Below are 17624 nucleotides of genomic sequence, written 5' to 3'. Positions count from 1 at the left end.
ACACTCAGGATTATATAAAAGAGATGAAAGGATGATAGATTCATCAGATGAAGCCATTTGAAAATCAACCTTTAATTTTAGAAGATGAAGTTGAAGTTTCATTCAGAGCTCTTGTGAGAAATAAATCATTACAAGAAAGATATTTCAAGCTCCTGAGACAGAATCTACTCTAGTTCTAATTAAAATCTGGAAAACAAAACAATGACTCACAAGATTGGAAATGCTCAATACACATTCCAGCCCCCAAGAATGGGGAATCCAGAAATTGCAGTAACACAGGCTCATTACATTAATTTCCCATGCAAGCAAAGTGATGTTCAAATTCTACAAGGATTTCTCCCACAAAATGAAGTAAAAAAAAAAGTCAATGTCTAAATTGGGTTCAAGAAAGGAAGAGGCATTAGAGATCATCTTGAAAACATAATGGATCAAATGACCAAAGAATTTCAAATTAGCTCAGCCCATACTTTATAAATTGCCCCAAATCCTTTGATGCCATAGAAAAGTGGTTCCCAACCTTTGATCCTCCAGATGTTTCATACTTCAGCTCCCATAATTCCTAACAGCTGGTAAGATGGCTGAGGTTTCTGGGAGTTGTAGTCCACAACACATGGAGGATCAAAGGTTGGCCATCACTGCCAGAGATCATAAAAAATTATGCATCACTCTTAAAAATGTGTGTGCCATCACAAACAAAAATATAGATTTTTAAAAGATTTGTAAAACAAGATAAGTGAGCACATTCCTCTACTGAAGATGCATTTTGATTGTTCCTTCTTACAAAACAATTCACATATGAAAGGAGTTTTTAATATCATCATCAAACTGAGAAAAACAGACTTAAAGCATCAATGTTAAGACAAGAAAAAATCAACATAAAAATCCCATGAGGAAGGGTTGTATACATTAGCACAAGCAGTACTATTAATAATAATTACAGTAGTATTTAACCCAATATAATGAAACTGCCCGAAGACAATGTTCGCTATTAAGAGGGGAAAGGGAAGGGAGGATATACACTGACCACATCAAAAGAACAGTTGTTCAAGAAAGAAATCTTTCTCTTGGTCTGTTCCTTTCTGTGTTGGGGAAAGCAGCTACATAAGATAATTTCTCTCTGGCCTCAAAAAGAAATTGAGTAAGACACGAGTTTCTCTCTCTAGAAAATACTCAAAACCTTAACACATTTCTCAGATTAAATGAGCTTCTTCTGTAATTTCCACTGAGTATCAATACTGAGGGAGAAATACAGGGAGAACATAGTCAGAAGCTTTTAGCATCCTCCAATTTATACATATTACACAAATATATTACATGTATGTGTAAGTTTTACCTGTCATATACTACCATTCTAAGGGAAGCGGATCTCCTAATTCAACTCAAGCTCAGGGGTCACTGGACTCACAACATACAATATGGAGTGAACCACATTGCTAATAAACATGAACGGGACACAGTATTTGATGAAGACCTGGGCTCCCTCTATTGCCCCATTCTGCCTGTAGGCTTCAGGACCATCAGCAGAAGTTGAAACAGGTCCTTGCTTCTTGCTACTGCCACTGCCCTTCCCTAGTCCAGTATATGCATATTGCATAACACAACACTCTAAGATTTTAAAGACAGAGAATGTAAGGGAGATTGTGGAGTTCCTGGTAATGTATAGACTGAGTTACAAAATACGGGACGGGCATCTCCACTGACATTTTCAAAATGTAAATAGTTTGAGTAGTTTGTGTTCATTCTATCTGCAGCTATCAGAACAAATTACACACTTTCCCATTTTTCCCTATTTTACAAATATTTTCCTTTTGAAAGGTATGGTAAAGACTCTAATCTCTCTAGTTTCCAGCCCTATTACAGAAAGAAGTGCTGAAAGACACTTAGTGCTTGACCGACATAGGCATCTCTACAGAAAATGAAGATGCAAATTGTTACGAGTCAGACGCCAGTCAACATAAGTAACTCAGTTTATTGCAAAAAAAACAACACAAAAGAGCCTAAGAAGCAACCAAAAAAGGGCTCAAAACACTTTCTATTCAGTGTGAAATAACAATGACCAAAAAGAACTCGAAAAACCCAAACTCAGGATATAATCTGGATTATCCTGGGAAATAATCCAGATTAAAACAAACTTAGTTGAAAAGGCTGGGAACTCGCTCCACCTGCTGGTTGGAGCTAAACAAACACAGGAAAGCTACCAGCAATTACCCACAGTGCTGAAATTCTGTGGGTAATTGCTGGTACCTTCACTCGAATCAGACCACTGCGACCCCCCCCCCCCCCCGAACGACGGACCTGGAACATATTTGGCACAAAGATATCCCATTACCCACTTCACATCCTGGTGCCAATAGGAGCAGGATTGACCATGAATGGACATTCACCCGATTCAGCTCCAACTTCAACAAACCACTGAGACCTACACAAATGAAGAATCTGGACAAAACTTGACACACAGATTTCCCCATGACCAACAGAAAATATTGACGAAGTTTGGGGAATATTGACCTTGATTGAAAGAGGTTATAGTTCACCTGCATCCAGATAAACTGTGACCACCACCAACACTGGACCGAGACCAAACTTGGCACAGAGAACCCCCATGACCAACCAAACATACTGCTATAGTTTGTGGGCATTGACCTTGATTATGAGAATTGTAGTTCACACTTATCCAGAGCGCACTAAACCCAGCCGACAACAGATCTGGATCAAACTTGGCACACAGACCTAACATAGCCAGCTCTACATACACATAGGAGTTGGAGGTGATTGCCCTAGGAATCCCACTCATTCCAACCAACATGGCGTTTGAGTTCACATGACTTCAACTTCCAATATGCCTTGCAATCGCAATGATTAGCAATAAAGTGCAGGGGCAATCTTTGCAAGTGTGCGGCTTGAAATTAGAAAACAATTGCTTCTCTCATGGGAAATTATACGTCGCATGCTCCGGAGTCGGTAAACCGATTGATCTTACTGTTTATGCAAGCTTTAATATAGAAGGGGAAACAAAGGAGGGGCTTTGATAATCTTTGGGTGGAAGAAGCAATACATGGGAATGCACACATATGTGTAATCACACACATGCCTAATAGTATCATAGCAAAGACATCAGTGCACGAAAGCAACAATAGCAACATTAAACTGGCAAAAGCTCAATAAAGATCAGAACACTCAGTACACTTAGTCTAAAAGGAGCAAGGCTCTATAAGATACAGATGTTATTTCTGTACTTCCTTTCAGCAAACTGCAGCATGTTGCTCAATAGTCTCAAATTTAACAGGAAATACAATCCTTCCAGAGTTTAAGCTTTTCTTCCTTCCTCCAAAGTTAGAAGTAAGAGAATTATGAGCACTAATTACAACAAAGACAACTAGGACCATATTTCTCAAAGAAAGACAACACTGAGCCTTCTAAATCATATTTCAACCCAACCATCAATGTGGTGCCACTGTTGGGATTTAAAGTATGTTTTTTGTGTCAGTACTATAATGGATCTATGTTAAACCTTAATATATTAGCTCAGTTTTATACAATTGCATCTACAATCATAAATATCATATAAATATCCTCAGGTTCATCTTCACAACTTAATCTAAACATCCAAGACTAGTCATAGTTTTCATATTGATTTCATATTTCTTCAAAATTAATACAATTATACATTCCAATTTTTCTTCTTCTCTGAACTGTCAACTTAGAAGGCAGAAATGAAGACTGATAAAGAAGGCGCCTAGTCCCACAAAAGATATTTATTGGATGCTTCTATTCAACAATCAGCCATGGCTTGGTGCTCTCCAGATGTTTTCAACTGCAACTCCAATAGGTCCTCATCAATACTGCCACCTATACATATAACTTATAAAAATAACACTTTATAAATGTAACTTTATAGAGTTATAATCCAAAATATCCAGAAGTATCGTATTAGAGAAGCCTGGCTCAAGGACGTAGAAATCAGGGAGTATGGCATAGTAACAGCTAGCCCCTGTAACCCTTTGACTACTGAGCCACAGAGGTTTCTTATAGTTGCCTATCAAAGCTTTGCCCAGTTGTTATTAATTTCACAGCAGTAAAACAACTTATTAATAAGACAAGAAAAACATCAGAATGTCTTTATCAGGATCAACTGAAAATTACAGAAGTGTTGACTATACGGAGGGGGACTAAGCATCCCCAAACAAGTGCACATTATGACATAGTCCAACTCTTTTTCATCTCAGTTGGTCAAACTAAATAATTACTACTGTAAGTCATACTGTACAAAGAATCACATAAAAAACCCTGGAATAGGGAAAAAGACTGACTCTTGAATATTGGTTTATATTACATAAAACATTTCCTTTAAAAATGAGGAGTCTTTTTATCACCCATTCAGCAAAAGATGGTAATATTACTGAGAGGTCACATCTCCCTGTTTTACGAACTAGATCTAACCCTGATCTGTTAGCTAGGTCTCTCTACTGAAAATCAAATTTGAGTGAAATAATATATTATTGCATTACGGTAATAAAACAGCACATATAATGTGCTGTGACTATGTGAAGGCCAAACAAGGTACTACAGAAGAAAAAAATGGATGACAAAGGATTTAGAACAGTGATTCTCAACCTGTGGGTTCCCAGGTGTTTTGGCCTACAACTCCCAGAAATCCCAGACAATTTACCAGCTGTTAGGATTTCTGGGAGTTGAAGGCCAAAACATCTGGGGACCAACAGGCTGAGAACCACTGATTTAGAACATGTAGAAGAATAGCATAGGATCTCTGCCTGCCTCTGCTTTTCTTCAGTCCCATTCATTAAATTGCTATTTGCCAGACATTTTTTCTTCCAATAAATCTCCTGAACCAGAATTGATATTTTGTCCCAAAAGAACCAGAAAGTGAAGGATTCAGCACCTTTCCTCACCCATCTCTAAAAGGTGCTTTAGCTTCTCCATGTTTTATAGGTATTTGGACACCATCTAATTCTAAGCAAATATGCCGCATCTAGTTGGCCCTTACAACACAGCTAAAAAATCAGCAGAGTTAATTTTAGACAACACTTCTGAGAATTCCCCAGCCATCATGGACAAAAAAAATTCTGGGAATTCTAGTCCACAAAAGCAACCTTTCTGTATTCTGATATAACTGAAAAATACAATTCACTGGTATTCTTTTAATACCAGAGAACACAAGGTCTTTTCAAGTTCTACCCCATCCACCATTTCTACTGTTCAGTATGAATACATAGATCAGTGAATAATCTGTGAGTGACAAGTAATTTTTATTTGGATATTACTTATGTTGGAATAAATATTGAGTTACATGTTCATTGAAAAGTATTGAGGTCTTTTGCATGGAGTAAGAAGACGAGAACGTTGGAGAAGGGATGTTCCCTTCCTTTGGGAAAGGGAACATTGGAAATATTTGATTCCACATTTGATTTATTTGATCCTATCAAGTATTTGTCAGTCACTGATTTATCTAGCTGAGTGACATCCCCCAAAGGCCTAAATGCAACTATGATTCATTGTCAGATCTTTTATTGAACAATTACACAGTCAACTCTTTCCCATCCCAAAGTTTTGCTATGCAAGTAATGTTTCTACAGAGTGGCTGTTAAGCTAAAGGCAAATGCAGTTGGGGCATTCAAATAACATGCCTCGGTAAGCCAATAAGGACCAGCCAACAGCGACAGCATACATACAAGGAAAGATGAATCATATTTATGTCAGCCATCCATGCCCCTTAACTTCTGGTGCCCCCAGCATTTCGGCCATCTAGCCAGTATTATTTAAAAGCATAATTCTGCTTCACAACTTTAACATAAAACTGTTCAGGAAAACCCAATACTTGCACTTCCTGCTCTCCTTATCTCCTATCTACCTATTGTCAACTAGAGTAAGGGAAGAACCCTTGGCAGAACTGTCACATTAAAAACTTTGCTACAGTTTACTGTGGCCAGATTCATGAGGTCAGATTATTTATTTTGCCTCCCACTGATACCAATGGGGGAAGTGGTCAAACCCTCAGGGTTGCAGGGATAATATTGGGGGGGGGGGGGGGGTAGGAGTAGAGGTTAGCGTCATGAGCCACTCCCAAATGCTCTGTTATGGGTCTGGCCTTATTATCAGCAGAGCATACATATTCATGGTGACACATTCTTGAATTTACCACAGAGATAGAAAACTGTGGATAATAGCAAACCCCACTGAGATGAACAACATCTGCTAAAAGTTCCCATAGATTTGCTATGGATGACCTAGGAAGGTATCCAGTCTAGGAATCTGCTAGGTCCCCCAGGGTGACTCTACAGTACTTTCTGAAAATAAAGCATAGAATCACCTGGACAATCTAGAACATTCCTAAAGGTAAAGGTTTCCCCCCTGACATTAAATCTAGTTGTGTCCAACTCTGGGGGTTGGTGCTCATCTCAATTTCTAAGCCGAAGAACCGGCATTGTCCATAGATACCTCCAAGATCATGTAGAATATTCCTAGAGATTGCATATTTTGTCAAATGTGGATAGCTGCAACTGTGGGTCCCGCTGACACAAGGCATTTCATATTCACAGCAGCTCTTCACATTATCACAGATAACATTATGGAGACAGTTCCCTTTCCGTTGAGAGATCAACATTAATGTGTTTCCTATAACCTTTCATCTTGCCAGGTGCTGGCTGTAGGACGGTCCCCTTCTTTGACAAAGCTGCCAAGGTTCTTAACTTCAAGAAATGATCCACAGAAGTACCAGTATTCCAATATTTTAGATATTCTAGAATTCACTTACTAAATTGAAATGGAACTGGAAATTCAGGACACTATGCTTATATGTTGTATTTTTAAAACAAAAAGTTTATTAAATGAATATCAAACTTTACATAACGTATGTCACAAATTAAGTAAAGCAGGATTCAGTCAAACAATCCACATTTGCATAGAGAACCACTGGCAGAGACGTGCATTTTACAGTGTTAAGACTTAAGATAATTATGATGTTAATAAGATCTGATGGTTTTCTCTTGCTTAAGACAGAACGCATGAGAGAGTGCAGCAGACCTTGCCATAAAAATAGCTCTAAGAGAAATTGCAGTGATACAAATATTAATGCAAGCATTAAGCCAAAAAGGAGTGGAGGTGTGTGGGAGGAAAACTCATGAGAGGATGGGTGAGAGAAAACTCAATCCTAAACATGCTTACATATGATGAGGTAGCCCTGCAAGTAAGTGCTTTTGAACTGTATTCAAGGAAAGCCAAATGTTAGCTAGAAGCTTAGCTAGGATTATTCAATAGAGTTATTAAAAAGCATGACCAAATTAGACCAGAAACCTACCTAGTCCAGTATCCTGTTTCCCACACTGGTTTACCAGATTAAGGCAGCCTAAAAGCAGGAAATGAGTGAACAGTTTTCCTGAATAACAGTTTATCTAATGTTGTTGATGATGAGCAGCTCTTGAACACCAGGCACACATCATTCACACTGGGTAACAATGAGAGAGTGCAATTTTGGCCAGAACTCCATGTGAACTTAGTTGCTGTTTTTAATCACTTCCTAAAATAAAGAGGAATACATACATAGAATTCTTTAACTGTCCTGTGAAGGAAAAGCTTCCCAAAGGCAGAAGGGCAACACACCACTGAAATAATACGAATTCCCTATGTTGCTTTGTTCTACCTCTGAGGTCTTCATATTCTGATGCCATAGCAACTGCTAAACAAAGTACTGTGTTCCCCTGCTACTTTGCGGTTCGCTTTTCATGGACTCCCTGTTTCTCGGGGAAATGGGGGTATATTTAAACATTATTTGAATTGTTATGTGGAGGCCGGCGGCAGCAAAAGCCTGGAAGAGGCAGCCAGGTCCAGCTTCTGCCGCCGCTCCAGCCAGGAAATGTGGAGAACTCGGAAGAGGGAGCGGAGGCAGAGGCCGGACCTGGCTGCCTCTTCCAGGCTTTTGCTGCCGCTGATGGCAGCAAAACCGCTGGCAGCAAGAGAGTGAAGACCAAGACCTTCACTCTCCCACCCGCCCTCCCTCGCTCACTTAACCAGCTGGAGCAGCGTTCTTTCTTCCCTGGCTGCAGGGAAGCAGCCAGAGCAACATGATGTCTACTAGGCGCTGGTAGGGAAGGGTTGCAAGGGGTAGAAAGGCCACATAACAATTAAATAATGTATAAATATTAAAATTAAAATAGCGTCCCTACTTCGTGGATTTCCACTTATCACGGTAGGTCATGGAACGGAATCCCCACGATAAGTGAGGGAACACTGTATGGAGAAACAGGGCCCTATGAACAGCAGCACTAGTTTTGAGGAATGCCCTTTCTAAAGCTGCAGCAGGTCCCTATTTTGCGTATCTTTATTCCAGACCAAGACCTGACTCTTTATTTATTTATTTACTTCCTTACTTACAGTATTTATATTCAGCCCTTCTCACCCCGAAGGGGACTCAGAGCGGATCACATTGCACATATAAGGCAAACATTCAATGCCATAACATAGAACAGAGACAGAGACAGATGCAGGCACGGGAGGGCCTCGAACTCATTACCTCTTGGTCAGAGTGATTTGTTGCAGCTGGCTGCTAACCAGCCTGCGCCACAGCCCGGCCTCTTTATGAAGACTCTTATGATGACTTCTATCTGTGATGGGTTTTTTATTGTTTTATTCCATTGTTATTTCATATTTGTTACTGCAAATGTAGGAGGAATTGCAACCCTTTCTTCTGCCTCCTATTTGCAATTACTGTAATCTCTTGCATTTGAATGGAATCACAACCCATTTCTATTTGTTCCATTTTTATGGCCCCATTTCTGTTTGCCGCTTCCAAAAACAGGCCCCTATACTTTTGGGCTTTTCTGCCCAAGGTCTTAAAAAATATGAAGATTTTCGGACCTTGGGTAGCAAAGCACCAGGGTCTACATCCGACCTGGCCCAGCGCTCGGCTGTAGACCCTGTGAGCTGAGCCCACAAGCCTTGAACAGCCGGCACTTGGCTGTAGGCCCTGCCAGCCAGGGCCTACAGCTGGCGCACTGAAAATCAGTCAACCAAACAGCTACTGTTCTCCCTACCCCCCCCCCTTTTTTTTGTTTGTTTGTTTGTTTTGCTGTTCTTTCCGTTCTGGAGGGGGTTGTACTGTTCCATGCCATCCGAATAGATGGAACGGTATCCAGGCCCAACTCTATTTGCAATTTGTTCTTTGCATTTTATTAGTATACGAGCTGTGCCTGGCCACGCGTTGCTGTGGTGTTGTCTGGTGGTGTTGGTGAGAAATTGTTGAGGTAGTGGTGGTATTGAATGTCTGTTGTATGGTTGTCTTTATGTTTAGTATGCATTTGGTTGTTTGTGTACTGTGAAAGTGGTGAGGGTAGAGGGGGTCTATGTCCCTGTGTAGTATTGTATAGTATTTAAACGTTGTCCATGTGTTGTGAATGCTTGGCTTGTATCCTGCTGCATAGTAGAAAGGGTTGGGCTGGATGGCCCTTAGGGGTCTCTCCAAACTCTTGGATTCTATACTTCTGTTGTTGTTGTTGTTGTTGTTGTTACTGTATTATTATCATCTTCATCATCATCATCATTATGTAGAGGCTGGATGGCCATTTGTCAGGAGTGCTTGGATTGTGTCGTCCTGCATGGTAAAAGGAAGTTGAACTGGATGATCCTTAGGGGTGTCTCCTAACCTTATGACTGTACGGTATTCTTATTATTCTTATTCTTATTATTCTTATTCTTCTTATTATTAATATCATTGAGAGGCTGGGTGGCCATCTGTTGGGCATGCTTGGATTGTGTCCTCCATGGCAGAATTGGGTTGGACTGGATTACCACAGTAATTATTTCATATTACAGTAGAATCTCACTTATCCAACATTCACTTATCCAGTGTTCTGGATTATCCAACACAGTCTGCCTTTTTGTAGTCAATGTTTTTGTAGTCTATGTTTTAAATTCATTGTGATATTTTGGTGCTAAATTTGTAAATACAGTAATTACAACATAGCATTACCGAGCATTGAACTACTTTTTCTGTCAAATTTGTTGTATAGCATGATGTTTGGTGCTTAATTTGTATAATCATTATCTAATTTGATGTTTAATAGGCTTTTCCTGAATCCCTTCTTATTATCCAACATATTCACTTATCCAACATTCTGCTGGCCTGTTTATGTTGGATAAGTAAGACTCTATTGTATAATCTTATATTATCTGCTTAGAACTGGATTATATGAGGCCCCTTCTACACAGCTGTATAAAATGGACACTGAAGTGAATTATCTGGTAGTGTGGACTCAAGATAATCCAGTTCAAAGCAAATAATGTAAGATTATAAATGGGTTATATAGCTGTGTGGAAGGGCCTTGAGTCTACACTGCCATATAATCCAGTTAAAATCAGATAATCTGTATCTTATAGGCAGTGTGGAAGAGGCCTAGGTGAGGCCTAACTGTGCCTGTCCCCTGGGCTGAGTAGGTTGCTAGGAGACCAAGTGGGCAGAGCTTAGCCTTGTAACTGGCAGCAATTGGATAAAAACAATTATTTCTCTCCCTCTAATTAGGACTTTATTTTTCTTTTCTTTTTGTTGTATGAACGTAGAGGCATGGATGAGGGGTTGTGCTGCCAAGTTTAGTGTTTCTGGGATGTTTAATTTTGTTGTTTTGTCCTAGGCCGAAATTTCATTACCTTTTTATATACAGTAGAGTCTCACTTATCCAACATAAACGGGCCGGCAGAACATTGGATAAGCGAATATGTTGGATAATAAGGAGAGATTAAGGAGAAGCCTATTAAACACCAAATTAGGTTATGATTTTACAAATTAAGCACCAAAACATCATGTTATACAACAAATTTGACAGAAAAAGTAGTTCTATACGCAGTAATGCTTTGTAGTAATTACTGTATTTACGAATTTAGCACCAAAATATCACGATATATTGAAAACATTGACTACAAAAATGCGTTGGATAATCCAGAACGTTGGATAAGCGAATGTTGGATAAGTGAGACTTTACTGTATATAGATATAGATAACTAAGTGGATTCATTTTTTTATTATACTTCATTTCTGTGAAATACTTTGGGTCTCTCTTCAATGAAGGAAAGTAGAGTTTAAAGCAAAATAGAGTAAGAACTAAGGTAAATTGCTATTCCCACAAAATTGTTAAAGTGCCTACTGAAATCTATTAGTATCAGTCATCTGCGACTTGAAGATTAAAAAGAAAAAAGGCAGACTAAAGTCAGTTTCCTGCTGCAGTTGCATGAAAACTGCTGGATGAAAACAATTTCCGCAATTATTTCCAACTTTTGCTAAGTTTCATAGAAGCTAGTTGTAAACTAAGTTTCTCATCAAGAACTCTGCTTACCACTAATTTTTCTAACAATACACAATGTATTTAGAGCATTTTATTTATATGAAATGTAAATTAATTTGGTCCAAATAGTATATAAAATAAAAGGTTCATGTGCCTCCATAATGTCATCCCACTGGCAAGTTCTTCAGTAGAGAACACAAATAAAGAGCAGCAGGGTTGTTTCATAATTGGACCAGATTAAGTGGGCAGGCTAATGGCCAAAAGCAAAAGAAAAAAGCAATCAACAGATACTCTACAGCAGCAGAACCAAGCTAACATCTACAGCCTTGTGTCGTCTCCACCTTCTCATCTCCTTCATCAGAATGACTTGTCTCCTAGCAACACCAGTGCAACAAAGGCATCAACCAAGAATAAGTAATGCTTCATCTTGCTGTATTTTTGGTTTTATTTCAACATATTTGTCTCTGCCATTCAGGTCTGCAATAGCTCGAAAACAAAGTAAGGGGAAGGTATTTTATAGAGAGGTTTATCCCGTAAACCTTAAGCCTTCTAAGAAAGAGCACAATGTTCTGCCCCTAAAATGTCATGATCAGGAAAGTTAGATTGTTGAGTCCTAGTTTCAACAATCTTCTTGAGCTTGATGGGAAGATGGGAATGCTAAGCCAACTGGGAAATTTTCAGAACAAAAAGAAGCATGCCTATTTAAGGAGATTGAAATACTGTCACAATGAGTTCTTATCCAGACATAATGCCAAATCCAAGAGCCTGACAAGAAAAGTACTAGTCTAAGCTGTTTTTCCAAAACAACAATTTGTAAAGGAGAAACTCATTACAAACTGATGTGCAGACCAACCATATGTACATTTACGTCAAATAAAAATACAATGGAATTCATTAGGACTTGTTCAGTGGACTTTTGAGTGCATCCAACCAGCAGGAGAAAAACAAAGCACTCACTTCCTCCAACTGATTCTCAGAATTGAATCCTGAACATTGTTTTAATGACAAAAGGTCCAGTGAGCACAGTGAGGTTTACTTGTGAGTAGGCGCAAGATGTGCACTGCTTGCTATAAAACTGCACTGAGCTACATGACTGTGGCTGTAAACTGAGCTTTCTAAATATATTTCTCATCGACTCCAAAAGTAATAACAATAATAACAATACTGTAGTAGTAGTAGTAGTAGTAGTAGTAGTAATGATGATGATGAACTGTATGCTTAACCCACCCTTTCTCCCCTAAAGGATTCAGAAGTGTTCTTCCTGCAGAATAAATTATACTTGATTCTCTCCATACAATGCACCAGATAAAAGAGGTGTGTAATTTTTCCCAAATATATGAGAATTTCAATTAGCTATTACGGTATGTTGGAGTCAACATAAGCAAGTCCAGAGTGAAATTTTGTGTCACAGTGATGTAATGATGTCCTAGATAAATGGAGTAAAATAAAAACACTGGGATATATGTTTTGTTGCTTGTTTACATCAAAATATTCTGCAATTTTTAAAACAGTATTTAAAGCACTCTGACTTACTTCTCCCTCTTTCAATCAAGAGCAGCAAGGAGAAACAGCTTTATGAGTACTAGAAAGATGACTGAGCAAGAATTTGGAACACCCAGTAAGAACAATGGAAAGAAACAAGTAGTTATTTAGAGTTTTGTTTTCCTTACTCCTGTATAATTATTGTTTTGGGAAACCTGAAACTTTCCAGACAGAATTTCCTGCACTCGGCTGAATGATGGAAATTCTCATCATGTCTTCTTATCTTTTGTTTTCCTTTGCCATGTGAGCTTAAAGTGAGGCTGTAATCATTCTCTCTTCCCTTCTCCAGACCTTGATGTTAAACACCTATGGCTAAGTAAGCAGATGCAGAAAAGGACAGGGTATCTGCATCTTAAATGGCCATGCTGAAGACCAATTTTAGCTGGTGTATCTTTCATCTTCTCCCTGTAACCACAAGAGTAAATTGAAATTGGAATGGAATGAACAAAAAAAGTAAATCACCATCCACTATGAAGTATTCATATGTGAGATTGACTGCATGCCTACAGGGACTTCTGACTGCATTCTTTTGTTTTATGCATTAGTCCTGCTAAGTACAGTGGGTTACCTTCAAGTTTTGTTCCATGAAATAATACAATTAACTTAATAATGAACCAAATATTCAGTCACCAATATATGGTCAGAGATTAAAGGTAGACTGATGTTGGGTGCTGATCTTCAATCACTTCCCTTCTATATTACATACAAAGAGCACACATCAGATTTATAAAAGCGCTATTAAACCCAAGGGTAATTAGTCAGATTTATCTTATGTGCCTTATGTGTGCACATGTGCCTTACAATTCTTTGGAACACAGAAGGCCAACAAGGGACAACTTAATTTTTCATTCAAGTTTCATATCTTGCCTATGGCACAGTGGAAAACCAAGCAATTTGAGCTGATCTCCTGTTAAAAACAGCAACTCAGTCTTTCTATATTTCCAACCCATTCTTCAGTGTAACCACTAAGGCACGCTGTTCTGTTCTTCTGACAAAGCATGTCCCTATGGTTCATTTCACACACACATAGAAGTAGGTTCATAGCACAAAATGTTTGCTAGTTCGACTGAAAGCGGGGGAAGGGAAACACCAGAAGCTGAATACTCAACAGATTTGGATGACAAAAGGGCACATGACAGATATGGGACTATTCAACTAAATAGAGTCCCATCCTTTCCAGAATCAGCTAGCAGCAGCCTAATCATTTTTAAAGGGCTTTGTTCTAACAATGATTCTAGCTTTATTTCAGGCTCTATATCCTCAAGTTTAGAAAGCTTATAGATTAAGCTCGTACATGGATTTAGTTTGGTCAGTTCCCTTCGGCCAATCTGGCTTGTTCTCCTTGTTCAGTTGGCTATAATAGTAAGAGTTCAGCCGACATGTTGTTTTTTTTAATCCAGAATGGGCCACGTGGCAGCCAGTCATGGCTCCTCCTCCTCTCTTATTTGGCAGCACGCAACACATGAAGAGGCTGCTCCGTGCTCGCACAGGGTTTCCCTGTGAGCCCTGCCTGTTGGGCCAATCAGAAAAGAAAAAGGCCATGATGTGTCTTACGCAAGCTGTGTCTATTTAATGGGGTGACAGCCTCCATTGCTCTCAGTTGCGACCTGGCCAAGAGAGGTGCTTCTGTCCGATTGCCTTGCCACACTCTCAGCTTTATTTTTTTGGCTTGGCATGGCCTCTCTCTAGCATGGAATATTTTTTATTTCTTTTATTTTCTTGATTCTTTTAATTTTAGTGGGACTGACTTTGAGTTGAGAACATGCAAGATGGGTGGGTGGAGTGCACAACAAGTTCTATCTGTTTATATTTTTCTCTGTGCTCTCTGACTTCTGAATGCCAAGTAGTAATCATGAGTATTAGTAATAATACTTTGGCTGTTGCCAGTAGAAGAAAGAAATACAAAACACTGTTTTGGGCTTCATTCTGTGGAGAAACTGCTATAACCCAAAACCTTTGGAATAAGTTGCTTGCTGTTATTTTTTATTAGTAAAGAATAAAGTATAATAGTGAGGCACTGGGCTGTGTGATGTGAAAGTGCATCTTTGACATTTGGCAGGAAGGAATGGTGACCTGCTGCTGCTCCTGGAGAAGTTACAGGGCAGTACCAGCAGGGGGGGTACTTTTTTTGAGAATTTTTAAAGAAGATTTTATTTTTTATTTTATTTTTTTAAAAAAAGGAAATTCCTAAAAATCAGGGATGACCCAAACATTATGAAACTTGGTGGGCTAACTGTGGTTGATGTGTCCTCCAAGTGTGGTCATTTCATCCTGATAGCCCTAAAAATGACAGGAAGGGGAGCCCAGGAAGACCCCAATTGCTGCCAATGGGCCGGATCTAGCCGCATTTTTCATCTGCGGACCAAAAACGGCTATTTGGCTATCCACCCATTTTCGGGAGGCATGCAAAAACTGACCTGGGGGCCTACCGAAATTCAGCCAGCAGAAATGGATTGAGATTCAGCAGAAATGCACAAACTTATTATAGATATCATTTTGCATTGTATCACATGGCCATACACACAATATTTTGAGACTTACTATTAGCATGAGAGGCAGGTAATGAAAGAGAGATTAACTTGCATGCTACAGTTTAAGGCATATGGAGCATAAGTGGTGTATTCATATTCATTTGAGACTTACTATTAGCATGAGAGGCAGGTAATGAAAGAGAGATTAACTTGCATGCTACAGTTTAAGGCATATGGAGCATAAGTGGTGTATTCATATTCATACACGCACACTACAGAAAAGACTTTTTAAAAGGTCAGTTTTTGCTGATACATTTTGACATCACGTGCCTCATTTTTGTTTTTTGATTGATTCATACTTCACCTTTCCCAGCAACCAGTCAATTGCCAAAAGTACACTTAAACTGAAAATCTTTACCTGAGGAACTACAGAGAGAGGGCCAGACTAGTATCTCTTGGAAAAGAGTCCTATAATCCCAGACTCTGTGAAGGCTATATCCTAAATCCCCAGAAAACAGAGAGGTTGAAGGACAGAGAGAAGAACCTTCTCTGAAGATCTGAAGCTCAAGCAGGTTCACACTGAGGGAAACACAGTCATTCAGATCTGCTTTGTGGTTTCAGTCTCTGACATCACCAATTATAAGTGGGTGGGGATCAGGAGATAAAGAACCATTAGAGCAGGGAACACTCTGAGTAGGAAGTTTGTTGTGAGGCTGATGGTTTGGCTCCAGTTCCTGTGAACAGAAATCAAAGGAAACTCTGAGTAGCAGGAAAGAGGAATTTTTCACTTTTAAAGAAAATTCCCACTGCAGGCCTCATGAACTCTTTGAAAGGCTTCTCCAGAAGCTGGGGAACTTTCAAAAATGTTAAAGATGATATGGGAGAAAAGAGCCTGATTCATCACTTCCTCTAGGAGGAGTTTCCACTAAATGTCCACCTATTCTGCAAAGAAACTGCGCTCTTTAATTCAGGGAAGAAACTGTCTGGATACAACAGTTACTCACAGGAATAGTTAAACAGCTACTTAAAAAGATACCTGGATGAAAGCTTATTCAAGATAATGCACAGCAAAGAGCCAGAGAAATACAATTCCTCCTCCCAGATTTCAGAACTCAAGATTATAACTTTAATATAAACATAGTCCTGAGATACCTTGCTCTTACTTCTAACCTCTTTCATTTTAATTTCCCTCTTCAAAGAACCAGCAGTGGTTTGAAAAGGAAACGGAGTGTGGATTCTGTTAAATCCTTCAAATGTGAAAAAATTACTAACTAATGCTGCAAGGACTAGCAGCACCAATCTCACAAAATTCACAAACCACCTGCTCACCACCAAAGATGGAATTATATTAAAGAAATGCAATCACATTTGACAAAGATCTGCATGGTTTGTGTCTTCAATTATCTCCATATATATACTTGTCACTCTCACATTGCATAGAGGAGATAGATCAGTTAAGCCTGAAACAATAAAATGCGAAGATATGTAAATCTGCCATTAACTGTATGAGAAATATACAATTCGAATTATTCATTATTATCCATTACAACAATAAAAGAGAATCCCTATCCATCTATGCCTGTTTCACTAGAATTCTGTTCATGGCACACACCTGTATAAATGTACTTCTTTTTGGATGAGGTACAATGTGCTACTCTTTGATCAGTGTTCCAAACTCTCCCTCCACCCATAGATAAGTCCTGGGTGAAGCTGCTGCTGAGAGAGGGGAGACACTGGTTAATATGGAAGTCTCCATGACTCATTTAAAATTACAGAGATATGAGGATAAATATGAAATTATGCAGACAACGCATTATGTTCTGTTTGCCTGTTGCACAATCTCAGCCACAGTTTCTACACAGCTCCTATACCAGTGGTTCTCAACCTATGGGTTCCCAGATGTTTTGCCCTTCAACTCCCAGAAATCCTAATAGCTGGTAAACTGATTGGGATTTCTGGGAGTTGTAGGCCAAAACACCTGGGGATCCAAAGGTTGAGGACCACTGTCCTAGACAGTGAAACAGACACTTGAAATCTTGCATGAATACGAAGAGGCCCCCAAGAGTGTGCATTTGAGAATTTTTTGAGGAAATGTCATGGGGCCATGAAAGCATCAACAATTCTCTAAATGAGATGCATGCAAACAGTCAGAAATGTGATTATGTCATTCGTTAACATGGTATCCTGAAAAGAATGAAAGAAAGTATAAATGATCTGCTATCCTATGGAGTTGACAATCGCACTACAGAGGCAAGAAGGAGAGGGAAATGAAGGCTGGGAAGGAAAGGAAAGGAGAGTGTGAGTGATTCAGAAAATGAGTGAT

General features: G+C 39.2%; 1 protein-coding gene and 1 long non-coding RNA gene across 7 annotated transcripts in view; one reads left to right on the top strand and one right to left on the bottom strand.

Moving 5' to 3' along the window:
* The window catches only part of arhgap26 (Rho GTPase activating protein 26), a 306778-nt gene that overhangs the window by 244902 nt on the left and 44252 nt on the right, over positions 1-17624 (bottom strand). The window lies entirely within an intron of this gene.
* LOC134297113 (uncharacterized) lies at positions 11593-14073 on the top strand. Its single transcript, XR_010003862.1, has 3 exons — positions 11593-11786; positions 12532-12602; positions 13120-14073. It is a non-coding gene; the product is annotated as an uncharacterized LOC134297113 (long non-coding RNA).

The sequence above is a fragment of the Anolis carolinensis genome, chromosome 2 (genome assembly GCF_035594765.1).
Source record: "Anolis carolinensis isolate JA03-04 chromosome 2, rAnoCar3.1.pri, whole genome shotgun sequence".
NCBI lineage: Eukaryota > Metazoa > Chordata > Lepidosauria > Squamata > Dactyloidae > Anolis > Anolis carolinensis.
Note: the sequence above shows the minus strand (reverse complement) of the source record. Positions and strands in the feature narration are given on the sequence as shown.